Below are 14,684 nucleotides of genomic sequence, written 5' to 3'. Positions count from 1 at the left end.
AGCACAGTGGGTTCAAGAAGAGGATTTATATGGAAACGCAAAAGACCCCGAATAGCCAAAGCAATCTTGAGAAGGAAAAATGGAGTTGGTGGAATCAGGCTTCCTGACTTCAAACTATACTACAAGGCCATAGTGATCAAGACAGTATGATACTGGCACAAAAATAGAAAGGAAGATCAATGGAATAGAATAGAGAACTCAGAGGTAAGCCCAAGCACATATGGGCACCTTATCTTTGACAAAGGAGGCACGAATATACAATGGAAAAAAGACAGCCTCTTCAATAAGTGGTGTTGGGAAAATTGGACAGCTACATGTAAAAGAATGAAATTAGAACACTTCCTAACACCATACACAAAAATAAACTCCAAATGGATTAAAGACCTACATGTAAGGCCAGACACTATAAAACTCCTAGAGGAAAACATAAGCAGAACACTCTATGACATACATCAAAGCAAGATCCTTTTTGATCCACCTCCTAGAATCATGGAAATAAAATCAAGAATAAACAAATGGGACCTCATGAAACTTAAAAGCTATGGCACAGCAAAATAAACCATAAACAAGACAAGAAGGCAACCCTCAGAATGGGAAAAAATAGTTGCCAACGAAACAACAGACAAAGGATTAACCTCCAAAATATACAAGCAGCTCATGCAGCTTAATACCAAAAAAGCAAATAACCCAATCCACAAATGGGTGGAAGACCTAAATAGACATTTCTCCAAAGAAGACATACAGATGGCCAACAAACACATGAAAAGATGCTCAACATCACTAATCATCAGAGAAATGCAGGTGAAAGCCACAATGAGGTATCACCTCACACCAGTCAGAATGGCCATCATCACAAAATCTAGAAACAAGAAATGTTGGAGAGGGTGTGGAGAAAAGGGAACTCTCCTGCACTGTTGGTGGGAATGTAAGCTGGTACAGCCACTATGGAAAACAGTGTGGAGGTTCCTTAAAAAACTACAAATAGAATTACCATATGACCCACTAATCCCACTCCTGGGCATATACCCCAGAGAAAGCCATGATCCAAAAAGAAACATGTAGCATAATGTTCACTGCAGCACTGTTTACAATAGCCAGGACATGGAAACAACCTAGATGCCTATCAACAGATGAATGGATAAAGAAGATGTGGCACATATATGCAATGGAATATTACTCAGCTATAAAAAGGAATGAGATGCAGCTATATGTAATGAGATGGATAGAACTAGAGTCTGTCATACAGAGTGAAGTAAGTCAGAAAGAGAAAGACAAATATTGTATGCTAACATATATACAGAATCTAAAAAAAAAAAAATGGTACTGATGAACTCAGTGACAAGACAAGAATAAGGATGCAGATGCAGAGAATGGACTGGAGGACTTGAGGTTTGGGGTGGCAGGGGGTGAAGGGGAAGCTGAGACGAAGTGAGAGAGTAGCATAGACATATATATACTACCAAGTGTAAAATAGCCAGTGGGAAGTTGCTGTATAAGAAAGGGAGATCAACTTGAGGATGGATGATGCCTTAGAGGGCCGGGACGGGGAGGGTGGGGGGGACTCAAGGGAGGGTGGGAATACAGGGATATGTGTATAAATATAGATGATTGACCTTGGTGTACCTCAAAAACTGGTACAAGAGTGTAAAGCAGTTATATTCCAATTAAAAAAAATTTTAAAAAAAAAGAAATGAGATAAAAAGATGCTGTAATGATAGCAAACATATGTAAAATCTTCTAAAATAAAATTATACTCAATTTACAAAAAAAAAAAAGAGGAGGGGAAAGTGCGGAGGAAGAGGGGCTCAATGGTGGGATGCAGGAGCTGTAATCTCCTCCAGGAGAAATGAAGTGAGACTGGCAGCTGGGCGTGGGTGGGGGCTGTTCTCAGAGGGTGGGAGGCAGCCTTTCATCCACGCCTGGGACAGCAAGTTGATTACAGAAACGTAGAAGGGCAGGCAGGGCTGTGCTGTGAGACGGGGGTCTGGGTGCTCAGATGGGGGCCGGTGTACACACACACACACACACACACACACACACACACGCATGTTTCTCCCACACCCGTGTTCCGCTGGGACGAGGATACCCGGGGCAGAGTTGGGCCTTTGCCAGAGGTGCACGAGGAAGGAGAGGTGAGGCGGCTAAAACTACCGGAGACGTAATACTGGACTGTGGGGAGTCAAGCTGAATCTGAATGAGCCAGAAACGGAAGGCAGGAGGTGCCTTCGGAGGGGCTCGTGAACTGGAGGTCTCAGTGAGGTCAGCCTCGGCCTGGGCTGCGGTGGGTGGGGAGGTGTACTTGAGTCCGAGGGGGGTGGTTCTGAAATTGAGAGGTGGAGCCGTGATGGGAAAGGCAAGGTCGATGTGATGAAGCCAGAAACCGAGGGCTGCTGGAGAAGGTGGTGGTAACTAGGAGCCAAGTCCTCAGCGAGGCCGCCGGGTGGGGACGGAGCCTCGGGGGAGCGGGCTCTGAAGAAGGGGTGGTGGGGACGGGTGGGGACAGGTGGCGGCTCTGGGCCTTTGAAGCGGTGGGGGTGGGAGCAGCTGCGAAGATCAGGTGGGTGCCCAGAGAGGGGGACGACTCTGTCTCCTAACCTGGCCCTGACTCTCTGGCAGCTCCCCAGGTAGGCAGGCCAGGGGCAGGGATGCCTGAGCACCTCCCAGGGCACCGACGGCCCCCACCCACCCGTGCTGTGTGTCCTGCAGCCCTCACCCATCTCTGCGAGGAGAGGTCGAGAGGGATCCCCAGTGGGATGGGAGTGATGGCCCTGCTTGCCTTGCCTGAGCCTCACAGACGGCATCTTACTGCGAGGCTGCCCGGGGCCGGGGGTGCTCCTGGCAGTGCAGTCGTCAGCTTGTCTCTTTGTTTTTACTAAATCTATTTTTTTGGCGCTGGTGACTGTTGAGGGGGACAGCCCACAGCTTCCAGGTATCGTCCCCACATGCACCCTCCCAGTGAGAGCGTCCCGTCTCAGCCCCCTCCCCCAGACTGCCCATCTTTCTGTGGCTTGAGTGCATTTCGCCTGCCTCGTCTTCCTGTCCGCAGGCAGGCAGGGAGGTGAAGGCACACCTGCCCCTGGTCTCTCCCCTCTCACCCAGTGCCTTCTGGCTGCAGGATGAGGAAACCACCTCAGCCTGGAGAAACCAGTCACCACGGGGAGAGAGGAACTGAGCATCTCCGTGGAATCCTTGACCCCATTAACTGCAGTGGTGGCTCAGCCAGCTCCTGACCTCCTCTTCCTCATCTGAGCCACTGGGTTTGTGGTCCCCGTCGGGAGGTAAACCAGGCAGAACCACCCAGCACTGTCTCTACCTGATGCCACCGCCTCGCTTCCTGTCTGTTGGTGCATTTTGTGTCTTGGGAGGTGAGTGGCCCTGGCTGCACCGGCCCCCCAAACACATTTCCTTTCTCAGCAGAGTCAGCGAGATGCTTGCACTCCTCAATTCTCTTCTGTTTCCTTGCGGCTGCGGCGGCTGGCGCTTTCACACTTTTGGGCCCCGTGCTGTCCGGAGCCAAAGTCTCCTTGGTTATCAAATTTCTGGCAAAGCTGCAGCTTTGAGCAGAAACATTTGAGGAGATGGCTGCCACCTTCCCAGTTGCTCGGGCCAAAGGCTGCTGAGTGAACCAGACCAGGGCAGACATGCAGATGTGGGAAGGCGTGTGTCCTATGACTTTAGTTTGTTGCACAGAAAACGTTTTCCCCCCAAACCGTCTCCTCCACATAGACAAATGAACAGGAGAAAAAAAATAGAAAAATTTTATTTGTGATGAAATTAGTGAATGGCAACAGAATTTGAGCCCAACTAACAAACGCGGACCTTGGCCTGCCTCAGACACAGGCAGAGAGCAGGAGGTGAGGGTTATATTTAAAACACATTCAGTTCTGAGGAAGAGAGACACGGCACGGGCAGGGCAGGGGAAGGAGAAACACCCACCATGGACTTAAGGCCACAGAAACCTCCCAGGAAAAGAGACCACATGGCCTTGTTCCCCGGCCCCCACGTCCACCTGAGCCTGCGGAAGGCAGGAGTGGGGAAGTTCAGCCTCCCTCCGGGTAAAGGCAGCCCGGCAGAGGCCAGAAGGCAGCGAGACGAAGCTGCCTTCCGGGGCCTCGCCCCTGGCCCCAGCCCCAGCCCTGCCAAGCGCCGCGCTCCCCCTGATGCAGATGTGAACGCAGCCCCGTCCCGCCCCCGGGGCCTGTTACCCACAGGCATTCCCAGCAGGGGCAGTAGCAAGCACTTCCCGGCCTTCCGCTCAGGTGGCCCTGGTGGGGGTTTCAGTAATTATAAACAGCCCTTGGGAAAGCCCTGGAAGGGCGGCTGCTACCCACAGCCCTGGCCCCCCAGCCTCTCCTGGACACCAAACAGCAGACTGACGCATGCACAGCCTCCCGTGGTCCAGGACGTCTTCCAGGGGGGGATGTAGGCAGAGGCCAGGTAACAGCGAGCGGCGAGCACGTGGGTGAGCGTGTGCTTGTCTGAGGGCAAAGGAAGGGAAGAGTCGCCTCCAATTCACCGAAGTAAACAGGAAACAACAACATGTGGTCTGCTCCTGAGAGGCATGTGAGCGCGGGCTGTAAATGATAAACAGCGTTCTCTAGAAGACTGATTCCAAGCAACAGAAGCAGGCTTTGCTCAGGGAATTTAAGGAAAACATGGACTGGGGAATAAGAGGAAAGACGGGATAAGACATAAACAGCTGGCAGCACCGAGGAAAGGGTTTAAGGAGCTAGGTCTCTATTAGCTTAAAGTTACACTAGGATTCTTTAACGAATCAAGAGTTTATCCACAATGATTGCGTGAATTTTAGATCACATACAGCAAATCTATGGGAAATGCAAGGAGAAATCGACAGAATGGTATTGGGAGACCACAAACTCAGTCCTGGGCAGATAAAATGTCAACGTTTAATAAAAATAACAACAACCATGATGGCAACAATTAAACACCCGGGCATCACTCCCTGCGCTGTACGCCCTGTGCTGCGGGCTGGCGGACGCTATTCTAAGTAAGCTCTTTTCATATATTAACATATGTAACGTACCCCAACCGTATCAGAGCTACTGTTATATTATCTCCATGCTCCAAATAAAAAACTCAGACACAAAGGTCAACAAAATAATGTACTTTGCCTAAAAGATAAATCCTGAACTCTGTTGACTGAAGCAGAGAATCTACCTTTAAGGACCCAAGAAACAGTTACCAAATTACTTATCTATTGGGCCTTAGAAAACCTCAGTAGATCCTCTCCAGTCTTGTCCCACCTCTGAAACGACAGAGTACATGTCACATTCTGTGAGCGCCACATGATAAAACTGGAAACAAAGGACAGGCAGAGACTCTGAAACTTTCTTCTCCATGCTTTTTCATATTGCCTGAACCGTCTACCATGTGTGTGTGTATTTTGTTTCTAAAATGACCAGTTAAAGAAATAAAAAGGAAATTGCTTTTTTCTCGTGAGTTTACAGAAACCCAACCCCAATAAATCGAAAGAAACAAGGAAAGGATTCAGGGTGGACACGGGACCCATCCCAGGAAGAATGCTGTGTATCCTGTTGAGTTGAGGGAGGACTGAAGCTCTCCAGCCCCAGAAGAGAATGTCACGGTGGAGCGTGAGTGGCCGGGTGTGGTCACGTGCTCACCTGGGCCCTCCCTGCTGAAACCAGGACGCGGCACCTGACCCGCCACGCCTGGCTCCTCCGCCCGCGCAGGGGCTGGGGCAGCGGAGAGCAGATCTGGGGACGCAGCAGACCCCCGAGGGAGGGGCAGCAGTGCTCTGCAGCACAGATAGCCCCTGCCCGTCACCAGTGGAAGGAAAGGGCTGGGGACTCCGACTTCCTCTTTGCTCCAATAGGGACCTTGTTCGTGAGATTCCGTAATTCTTCATGTGGCTGTGCTTTCGGTGTAGAAACTCATGCCTGCAATTTTCAGCCAAAGGTTTGCTCCACGTGGCTACGTGGCCCCCACAGGATCCCTTTGAATGGCTGCATGGTGTCCCACGGAGGCGTTTCCCCTGCGTTTTGATCACCTCTTTAGTTGCTCATCCTCTGACCCACCAGAGCTGAGAAAGCTGCTTTGACCTCAGGCTTCCCCAGGCACTGCCCCTCCTCCCCCGCCCCAGCTCCCCCTCCCGCAGGTGCATTTTGCCTCACTAACGCCAATGGTTTCTTATTTTTAATGTTGCTGCCTAAGGGAAGTAGTCTCTGGTCCTGACCTTCTGGACTAGGTTAATCTACCTCATACTGTACAGAAAATGATAGTATAAAATGGAATAAAAGCGTATGCAACCCCCCAAAGTGGGAAAGAATACTATATAAGCATGTCAGATAAGTAACTGATCGTAATTTTATGGGGTTATTTTTTTTCCTGGATTTTGTCACGTTTGTGGTGTTTTTCAGCTTTTTAAAGTTGTAATTGGTTGTGCTTTTACATCCTAAGTCGATATTCCCTTTGGTTTCCTTTTTCTAACTTTGGTTTCTTTTTTCCTAAAGAACATTCCCCAAGTTGTGTAAGATTCGTGCCCCATGAAGCCTAGTTCTGCCGTGTGTGGAGGCCTGGATGCCCTCACTGTCGGCGGGGAGCAGGGCAGGCAGGGCCTGTCACCACCTCACACCCCCTGACGCCCCCAACGCCAGGACGGAGCCCCAAAGCCAGGGCTGGGGTAGAACTAAACAGGGAATTAGCCGTCATTCGTTTGACCTTTATGCAGCTTCTAGGGCTAGCTCAAGCTGTTCCTTGTTTATGCAATAGATGATAAGTGATCTAAATTTTCCATCCTGGGACTTAGGGGTGATGAAGGGGACAAGAGGGGATGGAGAGAGGGTGATGGAAGCTCTATGAGCAGGAAGCAGCCGGAACAGTGGTCCCTGAGCTCCAAGTCTTTCCCTGGCATCGCTGTTCTTGGTGGTCATGTGGAGGATTTAATGGCTCTAGGCCAGCTGTCCCCTGTGGCAATGACACCCCATCCGCAAAGGGTGTGTTCCACTTGCGATGGTCATGTAACAAAGCACCCCCAAATGTAGTGGCTGAGAGTAACAGCAGTTGCTTTGTCCTTCATGGCTGGAGTCAGATCCAGGCTGGACTTGAGCAGCTGGGGGCCGGCCAGGCCTGTCTCCCCGCACGCAGTCTCAGGCTCTTCCATGGTGACTGGCTTGGGCTCCTCAGCATGGTCCCCTCGGGGGGGTCAGACTGCCTCCCTGGCCATCAGCACTCCAGCAAGCAAGACGGAAGTTGCATGGCCTTGTCTGAATCTGCTCCGGAAGTCAACTTCATTTCTGCCACGTTCCAGTGGTCACAAACGACAGAACTCACGTAGATTCGAGGGGTGGGGAAGCTGGCCTCCATCTCTGGATAAGGGAGTCACCAAGTTCTAGAGGATCACCTGGGACAGACACCCTTGCAGCCATCTTTGGTGCCTAGAAGCGCTGGCTATAAAAGAGGGTATTGGGCGTGAGAACCCTCCTTGCAGGCCTACCTTACCCCAGCACACAGCTCCAGGAACTCTTCAGAGGGATGCAGGCATGAACTTGACAGGATTGAGTTCAGAGCCCTTGACCTCAGGTCCTGCTGTGGTGCCGGCTTTGAAGCTCATCCTTTTTCCATGGGGGTGGGGCTGCCAGGAAGGGCCGGTCACAGCTTAGACATCTCCGGAGATGCACGCAGGGCGGCGCCGTGTCAAAAGGCTGAGGGAGACGAGTTCAGCTCCTGGACTTCTCCCTGGTGAGTTTTGCAGCAGTGGTCGTGTGTGGAGAATAGCAGACCTGACATCCCCTTGTTTCCGTTATCCTAAGATGGACATGATACTCTCCGAAGTCAGGATGGGTCTTACGATTGATGCCAGGTGGTGGTCCTGACATGGTCATCACCTGCTGCACGTGGCCTGAAAAGTTGTGGGGTGAATGTCAGCAGCTTGAGAGGAACTCCCAGAGACTCAGGTGGAGAACTCTTAAGAAGTGTTGCTCTTGACGGCACAGAGGTCGGTGGTTTGCAGAAAAACTCAAACACCTATGACCTCAAGTTGAAAAATGATTCAAAAGCGTTGAACACTGCAGAAGTTTTAGGAATATTTAAATCACTATTTTGCATATACTTCCCATGTATCCACAAGAGGGATCTATGATAAAAACCATGTCTAACGACGTCAAAAAATCTTCACTATATAGAAATTTTTAAAAAATGAATTGACAAGAAGACATTGTGTTACGGCTTAACGGGGGAATTTTTCTTTCTTAAACGTATGTAAGATAACAATGCATGTAGCAGCCAATCATGACTTACAGTGGGTGAAGTGCAGGAGGGGAGAAGCTCATTTCTTATCTCGGAGGTCTCTGGAGTCCTAAGTGACTTCTAAGAAAGAGCTCAGAGCATGCAGTGGGGGCTGAGAGGGGGTCAGAAAGGCCAACGACTGGCTGGTCTGACTCATCCGCGCCTGAAGCACTGGGCAGAGGCCAGGACGGGCAGCGCTGAGTGTGGAAGCAAGAGGTGAGGAGCTGGAGACCAAGCAATGCGGCTGCGGTGGCGCTGGGACAGGTGGAGCAAGATGTTGGCGGAGGCCTCCCCAGCGTGGAACAGAATGGAGTTTCAGGGGTGCAAGGCTTTGGAGGGCGAGCGCCTCTGCCTGTCGGCGCCATCAATGATCAGACAGGCCCCAGGTCTCCTGTGAGAGGGACTAGGAGGGCCCAGCCAAGCAGGGGGAAGATGACGGTGGACACGAAACTGCCTACAGAGATGAGGGCTGACGGTGTAGGACAGGCTGCCTGGCAGAGGCGCACAAGGGGAGGCCAAGCCGTCATGTATCTGGTGTTAAGGAAGGAGTTAAAACTGTGCTGGGTCTGTGACCAGGACAAATGTTTCAGCAGAATAACTCAGCCACTTGAACCACTCAGAGTGACTCCAGCACTGTGTACTTCCAGATCTGTTCAAATATTGGCTTCAATACCCCATTTCCCAAACCAGAGTATGGTTGAAGAGGCTCCAACTCTGGGGGGACAAAGTTGTTGATTGTTTAAACTGGACACACGGTCCCCATAAGTATCAGGCACCTGCCCTCAGGTGCTGCTGAGAAAATGCCAGTCCTTGTAGTAGTAACATATTAATTACATCACATGGAGTCTGTTCCTGGAAAGGCTGCCTGCCCCAAGCCTCCCTAGTGCCTACTTGTCCTTCAGAGCTCACCACCCCTTTAGGATGGCCTTCATCCCACTCATTTGGGCTGCCATGGCAACTTGAGCATGCCTCCACAAGAGAACCATCCCACTGGCCCGAATTCTTCCTTTAAATTGCTTTTGGCCCTGCTAGAACACCACTGTATCTCCCCAGCATCTGGCATGTTACTAATAAAGCAGGCCCAGTAAGACTCAGTAAAATTCTTGTTGAATGCATGCTTCTTGAAAAATCTTTTCTCTTATGAAAGCTGAGCAACCCAGTAGAAGCTCATTTTGAATATTAATTCATATTAATTTTTTGCCAACAATTTTTTCTTTCTTTTTTTAAAAAATATATTTTTTTAAATTTATTTGACTGTTGGGTCTTAGTTGCAGCACACAGGATCTTCATTGCAGAACATGGACTTAGTTGCCCTGCAGCGTGTGGGATCTTAGTTCCCCAATCAGGGATCGAACCCGTGTCCCCTGCATTGGAAGGCAGATTCTTAACCACTGGACCACCAGGGAAGTCCCTCCAACAAGTTTTTTCACATTTTGGCAAATAGCGCTGGACTGGGATTCAAGACTCTTGTACAGGTCCAAGGGCCTTGCGTCCATTAGGCAACCTCCTAATCTCGCTGGGTCTTGGTCACTGCATCTGCTGTGCACACCTCAAGGGTGCCCTGTGTCTTCCATCGTTTATCACACTGCCTGGCACATACTGTGTGTCCAATAAACATTTGAATACATTAATCTGTGGAATGAATGAAAGGTTCGGATACATTATCTCGAAGTTCCCTATTTGGCTTCCTAAATAATGCAAAGAAACACTTCCCGTCACTCTATCCAATCAAAACGTGTATTAGTTCTTAATCTATGTGATACGGTTTAACAAAGCCAGCATACACGACTGCTTGGAGGTATCCTAACTTATTACCATGGCAACATCACACTTCCTAGTCTTCAAACACAGGTACAGTTGAGATGAGCTGACCTAGCATCTCCGTTGAGGTTTGGAACTCAAGACCAAGCCCTACTGATTGTTATGTGATAAGGTTTTAGGGGTCCCTACGGACACGCCTCAGAGCTGCTTCCACCTGTTGGCTGATAACTGAAATTCTGTGATTCAGCTCCTCAGCGTGGAGAGCTTTATATCCTTCAAGAAACACAGAACATCCATTTTTGTAAAACAGTGTCCAACATCAGAACAAATATCTCTGTGTATTGGCTGCACGGAACTTTTAAAGATAACATCGGTGAACCGAGAGGTCATATTGCTTCAGCTTCACGATATTATCTTAAGGGAATTGAACGCACAAATCATCGTTTCAGGTCTGTGAGCATGACAGCTGGTGGCAGTGTGCCTCCAAGTGCATTCATTATAGCTAATTGTGATCACGCTAAGATATACGTGATTTATAGTGGTGTTATTTTCATACATTTTAGCAGATAAACCAAGCCCATTGGATGAGTGATAGATTTTTCAGATGTGAAGGGAAATCATTCTGTGTAAGTAAGATTGTCTACCTTGATTGTGAATGCCACTGCAAGGAACTGGGAGCTGGGTTGAAATGCAGGAAGTCAAATATAATTTTGGAAATGTATATACATTGTCATTATCTGGTGGGCATATATTATTTATGAAATTTTGCTTTGTAAATAACAGAAGATCCAATTTAAACCTTTTGAGCTCATATACCTGGAAATCTGAGAAATGTAGATTTCAGGAGGAGCTAACCCAAAGCCTCAATGACTTGGTTTTATTCTCTCTCTACACTGTGCTGCTATAGTGAGGGCTCCATCTCAAGGCTGATTCCCCTTATTTGTATCCAAAGCAAGAGTCCTTAGCTTTGCCACTGTTGGCCAGCCCTAACTAATGCCCGTGGTCAAAGGACGACCATGAACTTGGGCTGGAGAGGCCTAAATCAGTGACTGTGCCCAGGGGAGCAGGACTAAGTGAGGGTCTGTTCTATTCAGATCTCATGGCTGCTATTCAACGAGGGAGGAAAGAAAACCACAACGTCCAAACCGATGACGGGAACACGGAAGACAGAACATTACCTCTGAATAAGTACATAATTATTTTTGTCAATCAAGTGTAAAGGGGGCACAAAGGAAACTTGTGTCATTCCGCCCGGTTTCAAACAATTCCTTGTCATGAAGAATTGATGGGAAACCATGGGCTGTCCTTGGCAGCTATCCCAATTCTGTCCCGTTTTCAATTAGAGGCTGGAGTCAGAAATGGATTCTGTAACTTATGAACCATGGTAACTGGAGGCTGTAGCTAATCTCGTGTCACAGCTTTTGTTGTTTAGGATGCTCGGGCAAGAAGAGTCAAATGGCCTGTGCTCTGTCTGCACGAGCGTTCTGCTCTAAGTCAAAGCGGAATCGTCAAGCCTCAGCGGCTATATCTCAAATGGCCAATTTAAAAAAACGACTCGCAAATTAGGCTGTTCTCCAAAGTGTGTTTCGAAACATTTATTTGCTTAAGTGACTATAAAATGAGGAATATGGTTAGGACACAAATGAATGGGCTGGTGTAGCCTTTTGAGTTTATTTCACAGGCTCTACTTGGCCAGAACATCTTGCATTGATTCTTGGCATTCTTCAAGCCAATATGTTATCTAGCCTTTTACAGTAGACAAAGCACCACACGCCTTCCTCTGGAGGATCCAGAGGTAGCACTCTGTCACCCTCAAGTCCCTGGAGAGTGTGTGAGTGTGTACATATGTGTGTTCACGTGTGCAAATGTGTACCAAATGTGCTCACCGATGAGCAGAGGACTGCGTGTCTACTGTGTACAAGCACTTAATCTAACTCACTTTATTTAACCTGCAGAGTCACCGTTTTCCCACTGCACAGATAAGGAAACAGTTTGCAGCGGCTAATGATTTGTCAGCTGTCCTAGAGCGGTAAGGCGCAAAGCCGGACTTGAACTCGGGTCTGCCTGTGGTCACACCTCGGGATCTGACCCGCCAAGCTTCACAGCCTCACTCTTTCTCTGAGTTGAATTAAATTAAATTTTTCATTTTGCTGTTAGCTTTGCCTTCTTCCCTGCCCTGTCAAACTCTGTTCATTTACTCGATACTGACTGAGCCCCTCCCACATGCCAGACACTGTTTCAGGAGACACAGCAGAGAGCAAAGCAGACACAAATCCTTCCCTTCAGGGGACTTCCCTGGTGGCCTGGTGGTTAAGAATCCGCCTGCCAGTGCAGGGGACGCGGGTTTGATCCCTGGTCCGGGAAGATCCCACATGCTGCGGAGCAACTAAGCCCGTGCGCCACAACTACTGAAGCCTGTGCGCCTAGAACCTGTGCTCTGCAACAAGAGAATCCACTGCAATAAGAAGCCTGCGCACTGCAACGAAGAGTAGCCCTCACTCGCCACACCCAGAGAAAAGCCCTCATGTAGCAACGAAGACCCAAAGCAGCCAATAAATAAATAAATAAATAAATAAATAAATAAATAAATAAATAAATATTTGTAGAGACATGGATGGACCTAGAGACTGTCATACAGAGTGAAATGAGTCAGAAAGAAATATCGTATATTAATAGACATATGTGGACTATAGAAAAATGGAACAAATCAATCGGTTTGCAAGGCAGAAATATAGAGACCCAGATGTAGAGAACAAACATATGGACACCAAGTACATATGGACACCAAGTGGGGAAAGCAGGGAGGGTTGGGGGAGGAATGAATTGGGAGACTGGGATACCAAATTGTACACTCTGAATATATGTAGTTTATTGTCTGTTAACTGTATCTCAATAAAAGTTCTTAAAAAATAAAAAATAAAATAAAAATTTTTTAAAATAAAATAAAAAGATTTGAGGTCCTTAAACTCAGGGTTTCACTCAGTGTGTGTGCAGGTATCACTTGGGCTTATCCACATCACCTATTGGAAACCGGGCTTGGAGAAATGGCACAGATGCTGATATTCTGGCTTCTACTATTGCTATAAGTAATAAAGTCCTTTGTTTCTGGGAAAAAAAATAAAGAAAAAAAAAAAGAAAAAGAAATCCTTCCCTTCAGGAGCTTACCTTTTATCAAGAATAAGCTGAGTTTTCTGTGTCCTGCCCTCCCAGATTTTTCACCCTAAATATCCTTTTCCTTTCAATCATTCAGTAGACTCAGGGCCTCCTTCCCAAAGGCTACTTGCCCTGAAATATGATTCAACCTTTCAGATTCATACGGGCAGTGGGAATTTGCTTCTATTCTTCTGATGCAAGATACTCAGCTGTCTTATTATTTTGGCTTCAGAGGCGGGCGGCCTCGGGGCCCTGGACTGGCTGCTGGCCCAGTGGTGCGTGAGCACGTGGGCACTGGGTGACCAGTGCGTCAAGGAATGGGTGTGTGGACTCAGTGTTGCAGGCCCAGTTTCCAGGGGAGCAGGTCCTGAGCTAGAGGTTTTCAGGCAAGAAGGTTGCTGGGACGGGCTCTCGGGCACAGCCTGGGCGGAGGGAAATGAACTACTGTGCCGCTGCTTGACCTTAAACGGGCTTCCTTAGTTTGGTAATACCAGGAACATTTATTTGACTGGCTTCTATTATCATTTAATTCCTTGTCTCTTAAGGACTGACGTATCATTTTGTTTAGCTGTAGTAACATTTGGACCTCAAGTTATACAGATTATCTCCTTTAATCCTCAAAACACCCCCGTGAGGTAGATGTCACCATCCCCATTTGACAGAGGAGTAGACTGAGGCACAGTGAGGTCGGGGAACATCTGTGTGGTTACACTACTACGTGGCAGAGCTGGTATCTGAACCCAAGGGCCGGAGCGCTTGCCACTATGCTACCCTGCCTCTCTCCCTTTCTCAAGGTTGGCCTCAGCCTCCTCTAAGTTTAGTAGTTAAGATATGCTCTCGGGCTGTCTATGCTCTATTGATTTATTTATTGAAACATTCAACAAGCATACCATATTTTGGAGAGTGTTCAGAGCTATGGTATATAAGACAGATTCTCAGAATATCTCACAGGATGGTGAAGGGCTTCAGAGAAGTAAAAAGGCAGATAGGAGATGGAGTCGTAGGCGCTAAGCTATAGAAAGCCCTGTGTACGGTGGGGTACACAGGAGGGTTCCTAACACTCGTGGGGGTGGAGAGATGCTCAGTGAAAGCACCAAGGAGGGGGTGTCTGAGCAGAAGCGTAAAGCAAGTACCAGGAGAGGGCGTGGCGGGTGTCCCAGAAGCAGAAGGTTGCAGGCGCAGGAGTGAGCCAGGCATAGGGAGGAATCCAGGATGTCGGGGGCCCCGTGTGAGAGGTTGGACATGCTAAGAGCTGCACTGAGACGGAGCAGGGCCAGATCAGGGAAGCCTTCCAAGCCCCGTCACAGACTGGGTTTTGCCCTGAGAGAACTGGGAAACCACTGCAGGGTGTTAAACACGGTGACTTTATCCAAATTGCTTTTTGTTTTGCCAATATGTTCTTTTTTTTTCTTTTTCAAAGCTTTATTGCGATATAATTGACATACTATAAATTACATGTATTTAAAGTATCCATGTGGGTGAGTTTCCGCACACGTCTATCCTAC

The 14,684-nt window shown here is 48.4% G+C and overlaps 1 pseudogene; it reads left to right on the top strand.

Moving 5' to 3' along the window:
- The first annotated feature begins 3,979 nt into the window (after positions 1-3,979).
- LOC130854936 (elongation factor 1-alpha 1-like) overlaps positions 3,980-14,684 on the top strand; it is a 74,387-nt pseudogene continuing 63,682 nt past the window's right edge.

Source organism: Hippopotamus amphibius, chromosome 6, assembly GCF_030028045.1.
Source record: "Hippopotamus amphibius kiboko isolate mHipAmp2 chromosome 6, mHipAmp2.hap2, whole genome shotgun sequence".
NCBI classification, from domain to species: Eukaryota; Metazoa; Chordata; class Mammalia; order Artiodactyla; family Hippopotamidae; genus Hippopotamus; species Hippopotamus amphibius.
Note: the sequence above shows the minus strand (reverse complement) of the source record. Positions and strands in the feature narration are given on the sequence as shown.